Source organism: Trachinotus anak, unplaced genomic scaffold (genome assembly GCF_046630095.1).
Source record: "Trachinotus anak isolate AG129_WGS33_773 ecotype Australia unplaced genomic scaffold, CSIRO_AGI_Tana_v1 ptg000033l, whole genome shotgun sequence".
NCBI classification, from domain to species: Eukaryota; Metazoa; Chordata; class Actinopteri; order Carangiformes; family Carangidae; genus Trachinotus; species Trachinotus anak.
The window spans coordinates 6,915,802-6,930,163 of NW_027273884.1; positions in this window are offsets into that span (position 1 = coordinate 6,915,802).

Below are 14,362 nucleotides of genomic sequence, written 5' to 3' on the forward strand. Positions count from 1 at the left end.
TCACTGTCGTACTGTTTGATGACATCACATACACTGAACTTACACTTGATCAGAGGGACCATCATCAAAACACCTATGTGGGTGCATTTAATTCAAAACGTTGTTATAAATGTAGCTGGCGGCACGGTGATGCAGTGGTTAGTAATGCAGCCTCATAGCGAGAAGGTTGTGAGTGCAAATGGTTGTCTCTATGTTAGCCCTGTGATAGGCTGGTGACCCCAGTGTCAGCTGGGATTGGCTCCAGCAGTATGGATAATGAATAAATGGAGTAAAATAAAGTTGCAGTACAAACACCTCAGAATCGTACTAGTCTTATTTTTTTCTTTATTTCAGTGGGTGTGATTCTGCTCCCTCCTTTGACTGAACCTGAAGTCCTCCTCCGTGCCTGCTTTTTTTTTTTTGTTTTGTTTTTTGAAATCAAATTGCATCAGCACACCGTTCCTTACATTTAAGCTGCCGTTCCTTTTAAGACACTGTCTTCAGTGACTGATATTGTTTTCATCATTTTTCCATCCTCAGCAGGCATCAAAGGGGCTTCCCTGCAGAGATCTTAGGCACTCGCTGAAGGTCAGTCAAAGCTTCCATTTAAACTCAAAGGTTTTTTGTTTTATTTTTTTATTTTATTATATTTTTTCGGTGGGAGATTTGCTCTTTGATCAGTTGTCAGCCTTTAACATCAGGTTCATCTTAATGCGTGTGGTATTTATTCATGCAGTCACTCAACAAGTTAGTTGACAGTTTAGCATAATGGAGGAACATTCGTATATAATTGTACTATATGCATCAAAGCCAAGTAAACACAGGCACAGTGGTAAGGCTGAGGGGGAAGCTACAGGGTTGTTTGCTAAAGACCGTGTTTTCCTTTTTTTCCTGTGCGATCCTTATCAACGGGGCTACACCCGCACTTTCAGAATTTCATTACACTGTCACATGACTGTAATGATGCGTGCTGTATGTTTCACATTTGTCATACCTTCCCTGTTTGAAGATGTTCAACTCTCGTATATTTGGTTTCATTAGTTTAGATTTGTGTGGAAGCTGTGTACTGAACTTTGGTTTGGAGCAGGACTGTTTGAAAAGTAGATTCTGAGACGACTCTGGAAAACAAATTTTGGCAAAAATGTGAAGCTGGACAACCAGAGTATTGACAGTAGGCTTTCAGTGTCAACATAAATCAACAAGCACAGTCTGTATACTGATTATGGCAGCAGACAAGAGATCTGGTAACCAGTCTGGTGAGGTAAGCTGGTAACCATGGTACCCAAAACAGTGCATGATGCTGCCATCACCATGCATCAACGTAGGGATATTAGCCTGGTTTGTGGCTTCCAAAACTATGTCCAATCAATTCAATTCACCACATCTGAACTCCAATCAGGTTCTAGACTCATCTGGACAATTAAAGCAAACAGGAAGCACCCAACCACAGTTTGGAGACTCAGTAAAGGATCTGGATACTTACATAAATGTCAGCTTTGTCAAGTTGAAATGAAATTTGCAGCACAATTAAGTGAAGAAGTCTGAAGCCACTGTATTGGTGAGCTGGTGTACTGGGCTGTGGTGGAGTTTTCCAAACTTCTAGCAGGACACGTCACTAGGAAGTGGGAGTCGATTGTTGCCAGCTGTTATGCTCCAGTCGAGGGGGTATGAGGTAGTTTAAATAAATTAATTAATAAATAAATGCAGAAATATATAATTGTATACATAGATAAATGAAAAAAAAAAAATCGTATAAAAAAATGCTATTTCTTTATGCATTCTGCATACATTGTGTATACATTTACATTCATTTATTTTTGTATTTATGTGTCTATTTATTCATGCAATTATCTATCTATCTATATATGTATATGCATTTATCTATGTATTTCTACATTTATTTATTGCTGTAAACCTGTGTTGAAATGTTAATTAGGTGGGCGGTCCTATCTCAGGCTAAGGCCAGATTGGTTATAGTGGTTGGATGGATCTGCTCCTACAGCCTGGAGTGGTACACAGGAACTTTGTCTTTCCTGTGTTGTCAACTTAGCGACGAGTTAGTGACCTTTCAGATGTCTTTAGTGACTTTTTTTTTCATAAAGCACTTGGCAACAACTCAAGTGACTTGGGACAAACCTAACTATTTTCCATAAAGGGGAGTCGCAGTACTGTGCTGAGAGATTGCTATAACCAATCTGAGTTTAGCAGAAATAATTAAATAAATTGATAAATAAATAAATGTAGACATACATACATAAATAAATGAATAAACTCTAAAAAATAATTAAATAAATAAATGCAGAAATCAATAAATAAAATAAAAAAATACAGATTTATTTATTTCTGCATGTATTTATTTATTCATTTAATTATTCATTTTTATACTTATGTCATTTTTGGTCCTTCAGGTTTCTGCCCCTGCCCCCCAAAACCAGAGTTGAAAACACTGGCTTATCATAAAGTGAGGCAATTCACTATTACCGGAAGAAAAAACAAATACTTAAAGCAGCAACTTCAGGGTGAACCAAGGCCAAAACACTAAACAACACAGACTATCTCTTGAAGAAAGTGCTCACTAACCTGAGGTGACAAATGAAATAAAAGACACTGATTAAACCTGGCTCCTCAAGATGCAGCAAAAAGGAGAAAACAGTTCAAATTAAAATGGCAGTTCACCCCTACAGCTTCAGTGCAGCAGCGACAAACTGTTGTGGCGCGGAGCAAGGGTTTCAGAGCACAGTGGTACCATTGTCGTGTTCTGTCTGAAAGACCCATAATGCGTTGTTGGTTCTGGCAATCTCATAGAATTTGTTGAAGTAGCCGGTGGGTGCAGCAGGCTGGCAGACAGCGGCGGTGCTCAGTGTACCGACCAAGTGAAGTTATTATTAAAGAGCAGGACACATGCTCCGCCCCCTGTCAATTATATGTATTTTGATTAGCTGTCAGTGTTTCTATTGTTCATCAGATTGCTCTGAAAATCAAAGTATCTTTATTGTCCCTTACAGGGAAATGATTTGCAGCCAGGTCAAAGGTTAGCGTGACCTCATGAAACACGGTTTTGGCCTTGTGGACACAAGTTTTTCCATAACACCTCGAGGGAACTTATTCAAATTTGGTACAAACATTCACTCGGACTCAAGGATGAACTTATTAGATTTTGATGGGCAAAGGTCAAAGGTCAGTGTGACTGTTTTTAGCCATTACTCAAGACTTCACACAGCAATTGTGAAAAAATTTCACATAAATTGTTAACATTTTATGTGACTCTGGATAAACAGGAATGTAATCTCAAACTAGTCTGACTGGCAGAGCCATACAACTGCAAGGTGGTAATTCTAGTTAAAACAATATATCTACAGTTACAGGTATAGTTGTTCTTCAAGTGTCAAGATTTCCTTTAATGGTCATTTGAAAACAAAACAGCGTTTCACATCAAAAAAACATCAGGAAGAATTAAAAAAAGACCTTACAGTGCAGTAGTAAAAAAAAGAATAATAATAAATAGCAATAATAATAATAATAAATATAGTCAAAGATAAAAATTTTTGTTAAAGTGACAGTGCTGAATAAAGTGCAGTTGTTTGAAACCAGTTCAAAACCAATTCAAAAACCATGTACTGATCCAACTGTCCAATTGCCATGGGGAAAAAAAAAGCTGTTTAGCAGCCATGTAGTCCTTCAGCAGATGTTCCTGTACCTTTTCCCTAACTGTGAGAGGGATGAGGGGATCCTTTATGATACTGTAAATGTCCAGCAGAGATGGCAGCGGGCCACCAGTTATCTTTTCTGCAGTTCTCACAACCCTGTCCAGTCCTCTGATCTGCTATTATTAAACCAGGAAATGATGCAGTATGTGAGAAAGTCTCAATGGTGCCTTGGTAGAAGATCATCATGGCTTGAGTGGGGCTGTCTGCCCTGTTTAGTCTACGGAGGAGGTGGATATAGCATCCTCCATAGACCGGATTGGTCTCCCTGCCAGGTTGGCAGGAAGACTATTGGAGTGAGGGCTACAGGGTGTTTGTCATTCAGACAGGCTGGGTTTGGCTTCTTGGGCACAGGTACTATGGTGGTACTCTTGAGACAGGTGGGCACTTTGGCTTGGCTGAGGGAGACGTTGAATATGTCTGTGAAAACATCCTTCAGTTGTTCTGCAAAGTCCTTCAGAACCTGACCTGGTATATCGTCTGGATGTTGGTGAGAGTAAAAGGTGTTGAGGTTCTCTGGTAGGGATGGGTCATAACCTATCTGGAATCCCTGCCACAAGCACTATGTGTCCTTGTTGTTACTGAAGTAACTTGTCAGTTTTTGTGCATTTAGCTTTTTGGCCTTGCTACTACCCCTTTTCAGGTTGGTCCTTGCCACACTGCATTAGGCAGTGTCACCAGATCTAAAGGCAGCATCTTGGATCCTCAACAGTGAGCAGACCTCTCCTGTCGGCCATGGCTTGTTGGTGGAACATGTCTTAACAGTTTTGACCACAGTCACATCATCTATGCATCTATTTATGAATCCCATCACAGTTTCTGTGTATTCCTGTGGGTCTATACGATCCCCAGATGTAGCTACATCCTTGAAAATGGTGTGGATGGCTCTTTAACCTCCCTGTCTCCCCTAACTTTGAATCTTTGTGAATGAAAAATTAAACTGCTGACCACTGCAGCTGCTTAAAAAAACAAAAATTGTATTAGTCAGGAGACAACAGTGCTTACTGTTAAAGGATGAGCCAATGTACTCATAGCTTTAGGCTTCACCCTGGGTGCACAACAATGTAAAGAACACCCTCATCCCAGCTTGGGTTGTCATCTTGCCTGCTGCTGATGTCAACAAGCCACTGCCACGATCTGAACCTGGAAAACTGTGATGGTTGGTTTTCAGAAGGTGAAACTGGACACGCAGGGCTGTGCACTTACCAGCCTTGATCTTGGTCACAGAATCCACTTGTACCGAGCTTGGTACAACTTCCTGTTATTCTACATAAAACCAAGAAACTCACACAGAGAAAAAAAAAGCAGAGCTGATATTTCCCACAGCGTTATCTCACAGCCGCTTTGCTTTCCATGATTTGTAAATCCAGCAGCAGATTTCCCATATCAGCCGCACAGGGCTGAGCATTTGCTATTCACAGAACATTTGTTTACTCGGAGCAATTTGAATTTGGATGCTGGTTGCTACTACAAGTACATCACCATGACAGACTGTGTTCAGCAGGTTTAATTTATTGAGAGACATCACATTCTCCCTGCTCTTTCTTCTCTGTGTGTTATTCTATCAGCTCCCTCTGCACACTGCTGGGTGGCAGTGGAGGTATCTGATCAGAGCCTGAACCCACAAACCAGAGTGGACAGGATGCAGAAAGTTCAACAGTTTTAGACAATTTTAGGCAATTCTGCCAAACAGTGGATTGTGTCCATTTTTAATAATTCTCCCTTTCTACACTGTCCACAAGTGACGACTATGATGTGTTTAAGGTTAGGAAAAGACACATTAACTATGGCTGAGGTATGGTCAAGATTAGGCATCTAAGGTGTGCCATCCGCCCATCCAGCACCTCCATACCTTTACCTGCTGCATCACTACATAAAGGGCATAAAACGTCCTACGTTGGCACTGAATGTTGGCATTATAGGTGCAAATTGTCAAGCATGGAGTCAGTGATAATCAAAGGAAGTCCTGGGGAAACGGGCTAATCTTATCTCCTTAAGCATAGCACACACTGGACCTTCCTTTATGAAAGGAAAGGGGAAAACGCTGTCATACAATTCCTTGCTGCAGCAACTTTTAAAGCGACCCATTATTGTAGTTTCACAACAGCAGACCCTAAATATAGAAACAACAGATCACCTTTGAAATCCTTGTATGATTGGCCAGGAAACTTATGTCTGAATATCACTTATTCTGGTCCTTTTCTCCTCTGTCTCTTATTTACTATTTTTATGGCTCAACTTACACTTGTATGTTCCCTTCGTGTTTTTTTTATTTATTTTTATTTTTTCATTATCACATTTCAATCCTGTTTGTTTTGATTTTGTCATTAGTAAGGGATTATTTAACGGCCATGTGTTATAAATAAAGTTGATTTAAAATAACAATTCTAGTGTAAATGCCTTCAAATTCCCTCAGCCCCACAATTGTCTTTTCCTAAATCCTGATGAATTCTGCTTCACATCTTGCCTTGACCTCGTCATGTTTTCCATCGAGGAGAAGTGGCTAGGTCAGGAGATTATTTTGACCTTTGACCGCAGCCCTGCTCTCTAACTGTGTCTAACTGTGTCTGTCTGTGATTTGCTTCTGAACAGGAAGTGGACAGTGGCTTTCTCTGAACCCTTTCACTGACAAGAGCTGCTGCTGCAACAAGGTTTAATGAGAGTGAACATAGAGAGTAAGTTGGGGGCCCTAAAACTGAAACGATGCACTGAAAGACTCTAATATGAGCTGAGGAGAATTGTGTAGTTACAGTTTGATCCATTGATAATATGACTGGAACCTCATGGTTGTTGTTGTCACATTCAGACTAGTCTCAGGTTACATCCCTGTGTATCCAGAGTCATATCAAATATCAACCATACGTGTGAAAAATTGTCATAATTGCTGTGTCAAGTCTTGAGTAATGGCTAAGAAGTGTTTTGTGAGGTAACACTGACCTTCACCTTTGACCTTTGACCACCAAAATCTAATAAGTTTGACCTTGAGTCCAAGTGAATTTTGTGCCAAATTTGAAGGAATTCCTTTGAGGAGCTCTTGAGATATTGCATTCACAAAGCCAAAATCATGTTTTATGAGGTCACTGTAACTTTGACCTTTGACCTTTGACCTTTATCCACCAAAACCTAATCAGTTTGTTCTTGAGTCCAGGTGAACAGTTTCACCAAACTTGAAGAAATTACTGCATTATGGAGATATTGCATTTAAAAGGCCAAAATAGAGTTTTGTGAGGTCACCGTGGCCTTGACCTTTGACCTTACGCGTTACTGATATATCATGTCCACGAGAATGGGACAGTCCCAAAAACAATATGCCTCCAGCTCTGGCTGTTGCTGGTGTGGAGACATAAAAATATTGATCAGTGAAGCTTCTCATGGAATGAGACATGTGACATGGATGCACGGGCGGATGGATTGAAACACAGGGTACTCAGCAGTCCTGAAGGTTTAATTGAATGATTTTTGAAGGCTTCTCAAAGCCGCCTGGAAATGCTTTAAAACAAGGCAGACCTGTTTATCTCTGAGGGAACAAGCCTCCGAATGTGCAGGATGGGAAAAACACCTGGAAATTAATTGTTGAGGGAAACAAAGCTCAATCATGTTTACTGAAGCAAGAACAATGAAAACAGGACATGTTTTGCATATTATATTAGCCCTGAGTGAAGATAACCTCTGTGGCTTAAACATGGAGCAGGATCAGCGCTAAAGATTTTTGCAGAGCTCATTCAAATATTTGTCCTTTCAGTCAGTTACATGAACAAACCTCTGACTTGTTTGATCTAATGTTACAGCCTGTAATGATAAATATTCATGTCACAGTTAATGCAGCGGCCTGTTAAACGTGCTTCAGTCCTGTTAACTGAACTGACAATGATGTTTAAAGCTAAGTTAATACTCTCACTGTAATATGACATCAGTGTTTAATGTTACTCACAGAACCGAGAAAATGTGCCACCAGGCTACATGGAGAAATGAGCTGAACAACACAAATGACTTTGTTTTGCCCCTTCTTTTTTAAAACTAATTTCATGAAGTATTCTCTGGAAACCAGTCAAACATTTGTAATGCTTTAATTCTATATAATTTTGTTGATTTTTCAATAACCTGCAGGATCATACAGAAGATACGGATCAAACTTGTAAAGCTTGTAACGGACGCATGAGAAGCAGTATAAGGACGGTGGGAGGGCATCAGTTAAATGGAGTATGGGATTAAGAAAGCAAAGGAGAACTGATGACAGGATGAGGAGTAGAGAGGGAAACCGGAAGAGGATGAGTGAGGATGAGAGGAGGCCAGCAGACCACTGGATAGTGATCTACTAGGCTGGAGCGGAGGAGCCAAAGGAAAGCCTGAGGGCCAGAGCCCAGACCAGCTTGATATAAGATCCAGCGGAGCCTCAGAGGCTGGCACCGCTGCCTGTCTCTCCTCCAGGAGGAGAGGAGCAGGAAGACAGGGGGGCAGACAGGCAGACCGGTGGTGTGGACAGATGGAATATTGAGACTGGAGGAGGAAGGCTGAAGCTACAACTGTCCTGATGGCCCTTTATTTTACCGCAGTAGTCTTTCATTCTGCTCACATTAGCCGCTGACAACACACAGTAAAGAGAAAATCATTGTGACAGAGGGGATTCAGCTAATTTCTGCTTGTCCATCATAAAAACTTTTTCTTGTTATTATTCTTTTTAACAGAAAGCTATTTCTTCACAGAGTTCAAACTCATCATCAACTCATCCTCCCACAGTCCAAAGACATGCAGGTTAACTGGTGACTCTAAATTGTCCATAGATGTGAAGGTGAGTTTGAATGGATTGTCTCTATATGTCACCTATGTGATAGACTGGTGACCTGTCCAGGGTGTACCCCGTCCACACCCAGTGTCAGCCCCCCCCCCCCCCCCCCCCCCCGACCCTAATAGGATAGGTAGTATCACTAATGAATGAATGAATAACGAATTAATGGATGAATTTTTTTGCTGTATTTGTGTTTATATCTTAAAAAAAAAAAACATCAGCACTTTCTGTTTGTTGTGCAGCATGTTGCATCCTGCACTTTAATTGGCTTTTCCCTGCCCCTGCTGGTCCCTGGTGAGTTAGCAGTGCGTTGGTCTTTTATCTGAAGTGTTGATATCCACAAGAGGATATACCTGTGGTTTTAAGATCCAAAAACCATCTCAGACTGCTCTCTAGAGCTCTGAGCCTCTCTTCTGATTGGCTGACTGTTTTCTGAGCAAGCCAATAAAAATATAGCAGATTTCCGGTAAACACACAGAGAAACCAAATCTTGCAAAGTTGAATGGTGGGTCAAGGTGGACGGGGCTTGGGCTGTGGCTGAGAGCAGTGACTGCTTTGTTGTGACATCACAAAGTTCCAGAAGTCCTGACGGCTGGTTTTAAGGCTCAGTTTCTGAATACAGGCTGTGTGCATTTCTCTGTGGACTGAGGCTTTGATACTTTCACAGTATTAATATAGAACCTAGACCTGCTTTATAATCACAAACACATGGACATCTACCTTTAGACTGGATGGAGCTTTAAGTAGGAGTGGGATTCTCAGCATACACTCCTTGTAGCTCAAAGTGCCCCTTGAACTCTGTCCTTCTCCTCATCTGCTCTAAGTGCTGGTAAAAGGTCAAACGAAGGGGTTCATTTGTGAATTTTCTGAATTTCATTAATCAGGAGTCAAACTTCTAAGTGATTTGTACATCTATGTAACTGTAGTAAATATTAGGCCCCTTGTTTAAAACTGATGTTGGCAGCTCAAGAGGGTTAACTCTCTTTGGAGTCCTGATGATGGTGGTAGATGAAAGCCAATGGATTGTCCTTAAAGTCTTAATCCTCACAAAAATAATTAGTAATCATACTCAGGGGAGGCATGAACATGTGTTCCTGCTCTGGAGCATGAAGGCAGGTGTACTCTGCACACGCTGCAGCTCACCTTCACTTTCCAGCTCATCAGCAGCTCCCACTGTCTCTTTCACACCATGCCGCACGGCTGCTGCACTAAGTAGGCCAGTGACTGATGCTAATACAAGATGTATTAATGAGGTGGGATCACTTTCTGCTCCAATTATTTACTGGTGGGTTGGACCCGGCAAGATAATTCTTCGTCAGGTGGCGCAGGGCCGAGGAGGAGATTAATGGCTGCTGGGCGCCCTCAGATGAAGCACGTATGGATTGGATCGGGTGGTTCTTCTGTGACGAGCGGTCTGAGGACGAGTGTGGGCTGCAGGGTGTGTTGTCTCACACTCACTGGGATGAGCTTTGCACTTATGCTTGAAACTGTTGAATTGCAAAGTGTGTTTTTTCAGAAATCACAAATTAAATTGATTGACTTTATTGTCCACCTCAGAAGTTATTTGTCTTTTCAGTAGCAATGCACTTTGCATAACACAACACAACATTAATGACATTCAACATGTACAACATAAAATAGTGCCAACCAGCATGTAGATCTGTTACAGAAACACCAGAGAGTAACAGGGATTAAAAGGCTTCTTATGTATGCTCCGGCTGGCCCTTGAGTGCCTGAATCTGCAGCCAGAGCGAAGCAGCTCAAACTCCTGAGCGTAGTGGGTGTGAAGTATCTGCTGCTGTGAACAGCCCTGTCAGATATATTGCAAAGTTGTTTTTGCCAATCACCTTCCCTGCAGACATCAGAGCTTGTTTTCTGCTCTTTACGCTCCAGTCGCTGCACCAAGCTGTTACACTGAATGATAAGATGCTTTCAGCCAGGCTGCTGTTTGTCATTTCAGGTATGTGCTAAAGCTCCTCTGCCTCCTACCTGAAAATTAGCAACACAGAGCTGTATGATGTGGACAGCATACAGCACCCTCCATCGTTCAGAAATGGAAAAGGTCACAGAAGATCAATGCTGATCCGATGAAGAACATGGTCAGAGATGAGACAGGACATGGACCAAAAAGCCTCCTCTGCACAACATGTCTGCACAACAGTCAACTGACTGTCAGTTTGCATAGCTACGTTTGCACTGCAGAGCAAATCCAATTTAATTGTGTGTAGATTTTCATGTCATAGTAACAATGCTCTCACCTACAGTACCAATAACACACATAGTATGTAAAAACTAAGTTCTGTCTTTTGACATGTTGTCAGTTGTTTTTCCCGGAGAACCGTTCTGCATTAAACCTGTGATGATTTTTTTACAAACACTTTGGTTTATAGCAACATCCAGCAGCTGGTGAAACCAAACCACCAGCCACAATCAAAGATCTTTTTTTTTTGTCATGAATTAATCCAAAATTAAATTCATGTCTAAATTCCTCAGCTAAAACCAAGCTTTTCTCTGCTGACAGCACTTTTCAGAGTTTTCTAGAGGCTGGAGAACAGACCTTTGCTGATAATACTGTTTCAGTGCCTGCAGTGAAAAGGCAGATGTATGAAAGTATGAATAAGTAAAACTCCACCCTTAAACTTTATCTTGACTGTAAAAGTAAAGTTTAAAGTCATGCATCCAAAAGTCTCAGCAACAAGATTTACTTACAGCAAATAAAAGTTAAAAAAAAAGTGTTTATAAAAGCAGTGTTTTATTTTGTCATGTGTATATTATTATAATACTATTACTGCTACATTATAATGTTTTTAAGGTGCAGCTAATTTTATCAACATATACCTTTGGGTAGTTTAGTCTGTAAAGGTGCATATTTTAAAAACTGATCTCATGTTTTGCAAATGAAAATATTCTAAAAGTAGATTTCAGCTGTAACTGTGAAACACTGTAGTGAAGTAAAACTGAGGTACAGTATTTCCCTCCGACATGTAGTGGAGTACAAGTATGAATATTATAAAGCATCATAAAATTAAAGAGTAAAGTACAAGTACATCAAAACTGTACTTGTACAGTAAATGTACTTCATTTCCTTCCAGAGTTTATCTACGAGTGGTTGTGAGCTTATCAGACTGTTATTAATATTGACTGAGTAAAATGAATTTATTTCTGTAAGTTCTGTTTTATAGGAGGACAATCTAACATGGTGATGTTCTTGTAACCTTTGATGGATCAAGAAACAGTGGACCCAGATTGTCTCAACAAGAAATTGACATTTTGTATTTTGCTTCATGATATAAATTCAGACAGGAAAGGTAAGATGTAAGGTTAGGTTACTTTATCTGTACCCTTTGGTAGGTTTGGTTTGCAGAGTCATCAGTGTCACATCAACACATTTAATAATAATCATAATCATTATCATATACTTTATTTTTTATAGCACTTTTTAAAACAGCACTTACAAAGTGCTTTAACACACAGACGACACACAGACAACACCACATGCAATAAATAAATAAATGAATAGATTGAACATTGCTAATGTGCAGTGTTACCACACCGTCATCGTGTGAGTGCAGGCTGCTGGAACAAAGCTCTCTTCATACTGTAATGAACCTTCATCCTGAAGGAAGAAACTGAACGTCACTGTTCATTTCACACGGAGCCAGCTCTGTAACTGTGTGCTGTACAGAGACGCTGGGTTAAGCTGTGACTCACCCATCAGCTCCTGGACCATTTCACAATTTGATTCAGAGAATTCCTTCCAAAACATGACACCAGAGAAGAAGATTAAATCGATCCAACAAAAGCTCGGCAGAATGAAGTCATCGGGACAGTTTCCTCAAACACAGCAAACACTGATTCTTTCACACAACCTCACAATGTGCCTTCAAGTTCAGCTTTGTGTCAGTGTGTTTGTAAGATTGTTCTCATTCCACTGTCTGACCTTTACTGGATGTGACTTCATGTATGTTGACAGGTCTTTGGAATCAAAGATCATATCTGTTGTCTTAGACATGTTCAGTTGAAGGTACGACTCCTCACAACACACAACACTCACAACACAGCTGCCACCAGGCCACGGCTGCTCTCATTGTCCTGGAGCCGGCTGACAATAACAGAGTCTTCTGTTTTCATATTTATTCTGGCACATATTTATGCAGAGGATAAATAAAAAATAAAAAATAAAAAAAGCCTCCTGGATAAAACATGGGGTTGAAGTGTGTTACAAACACTGGTCCTCTGCCAGATTCAACCACTGGGTCAGCAGGACTCACAGCAGGTCAGAGCTGAAGCTCGATGTCAAATCTCTTTCTAAAGTCAAACTGAGGCTGTCAAACTGGAACTGTCATTTTACACTTTTCAGGGGGCTTTTTATGTCAGCTTCCTGTCCCAGTGTCTCAGAATGTAGCTGCGTGTCTGTAATGGAAACACGTGAATTTTGAAAAAACTCTCAAACAAACTATTCAACAAAGCAATATTTCACAAAATTGAAATGGAAACACTTTTTTTTTTTCATATTCAGGGAGCCAGCTCCAACTGAGAGGGTGGAAAACTGTCGTCAAGTTTAACTGCAGCGATATGATGTGAGGAGAAAACAAAAGCTTTATATACAGTACATAACATCACCAAACATTGTTTTGTTGACTTTTCAAAAAAGTTGCCTCTATTTTGTATAAAACTGCAATGGAAACCTGGTTAGTGATGATGTGAAGAGGAAGCTGCTGGAAAAAAAAAATCCCAGGATGCACAGAGGTGAAATAAACCAAATTTATATAACAACCTGTATCCAGCCAGACAGAGAGAAAGGGATGCATGTCCTCTGTGTGTGTGTGTGTGTGTGTGTGTGTACTTGTACTTGCTACATAGTAAGGACCAAAAAAAGTATTTTACTAACAGAGTGAGGACATTTTGGGTAAGTGAGGACATTTTGGCCGGTCCTCACTTTTTGAGACACCTTCAAATCACATGTTGAGGGTTAAGACTTGGTTTTAGAGTTATGGTTAGAATTAGGTTTAGGTTAAGGTCAGGGTCAGGGTCAGGGTTAGGGTTAGGCACTCAGTTGTGATGGTTAAGGTTAGGGTAAGGGGCTAGGGAATGCATTATGTCAATTAGTGTCCTCACAAAGATAGAAGTACAAGTATGTTTGTGTGTGTGTGTGTGTGTGTGTGTGTGTGTGTGTGTGTGTGTGTGTGTGTGTGTGTGCGTGTGTGTATGTAGAGGGGGTGTTGAGTAATTCACAGCTGGTTCATCACATGACAGTCTAAATTAATTGATGTGGTGCTGGGAAGCTGTGGAGGCAGCACCTGTCCCGTTACAGCCATACATCAGCATTAAGAAATCAGCCCCTCTGTGAGCATTATTTATCTGCCCTGACTAAATGCCCCCGCAACTCCCAGAATGCAGCACGGCACCCAGGAGAGGGGAGAGCGTTTAACACGGCCAGGCCTGCAGACTCCCACGCCGACTGCTTTAACAGGGCAAATTATTCTTACACTTGCCAGAGGAGCAGCTCCTCTATGTAATGATGTGTGTGAGTGTGTTTGAAGTAATTGTTGTAATTAGAAAATTGTGTTTTTAAGAAAAACAAAAAAAAAAACCACATCAGATTTATGTCAAGAAAGAAAACACCCTCTGTTTTCTGTCGCTGTAAAATGTTCAAATATTATCCTCTCCTCCCCTCGCACACATCTGACTGTGAACCTGTCACACCAGAGACCAGGTTCACCTCCACAGTCCCGTCTGCGTTCAGACAACAGCAGCTCTTCCTGATGGTGGTTTAGGTTAAATGTAGATAAACATGTTGTGAACTTTTTCTCCATTAAACCAGACCAGGATCTTTTAACCTGAACCAGGATCTGTGAGGGTCTGAGCAGAACCATAAACCAGCTGAATGAAG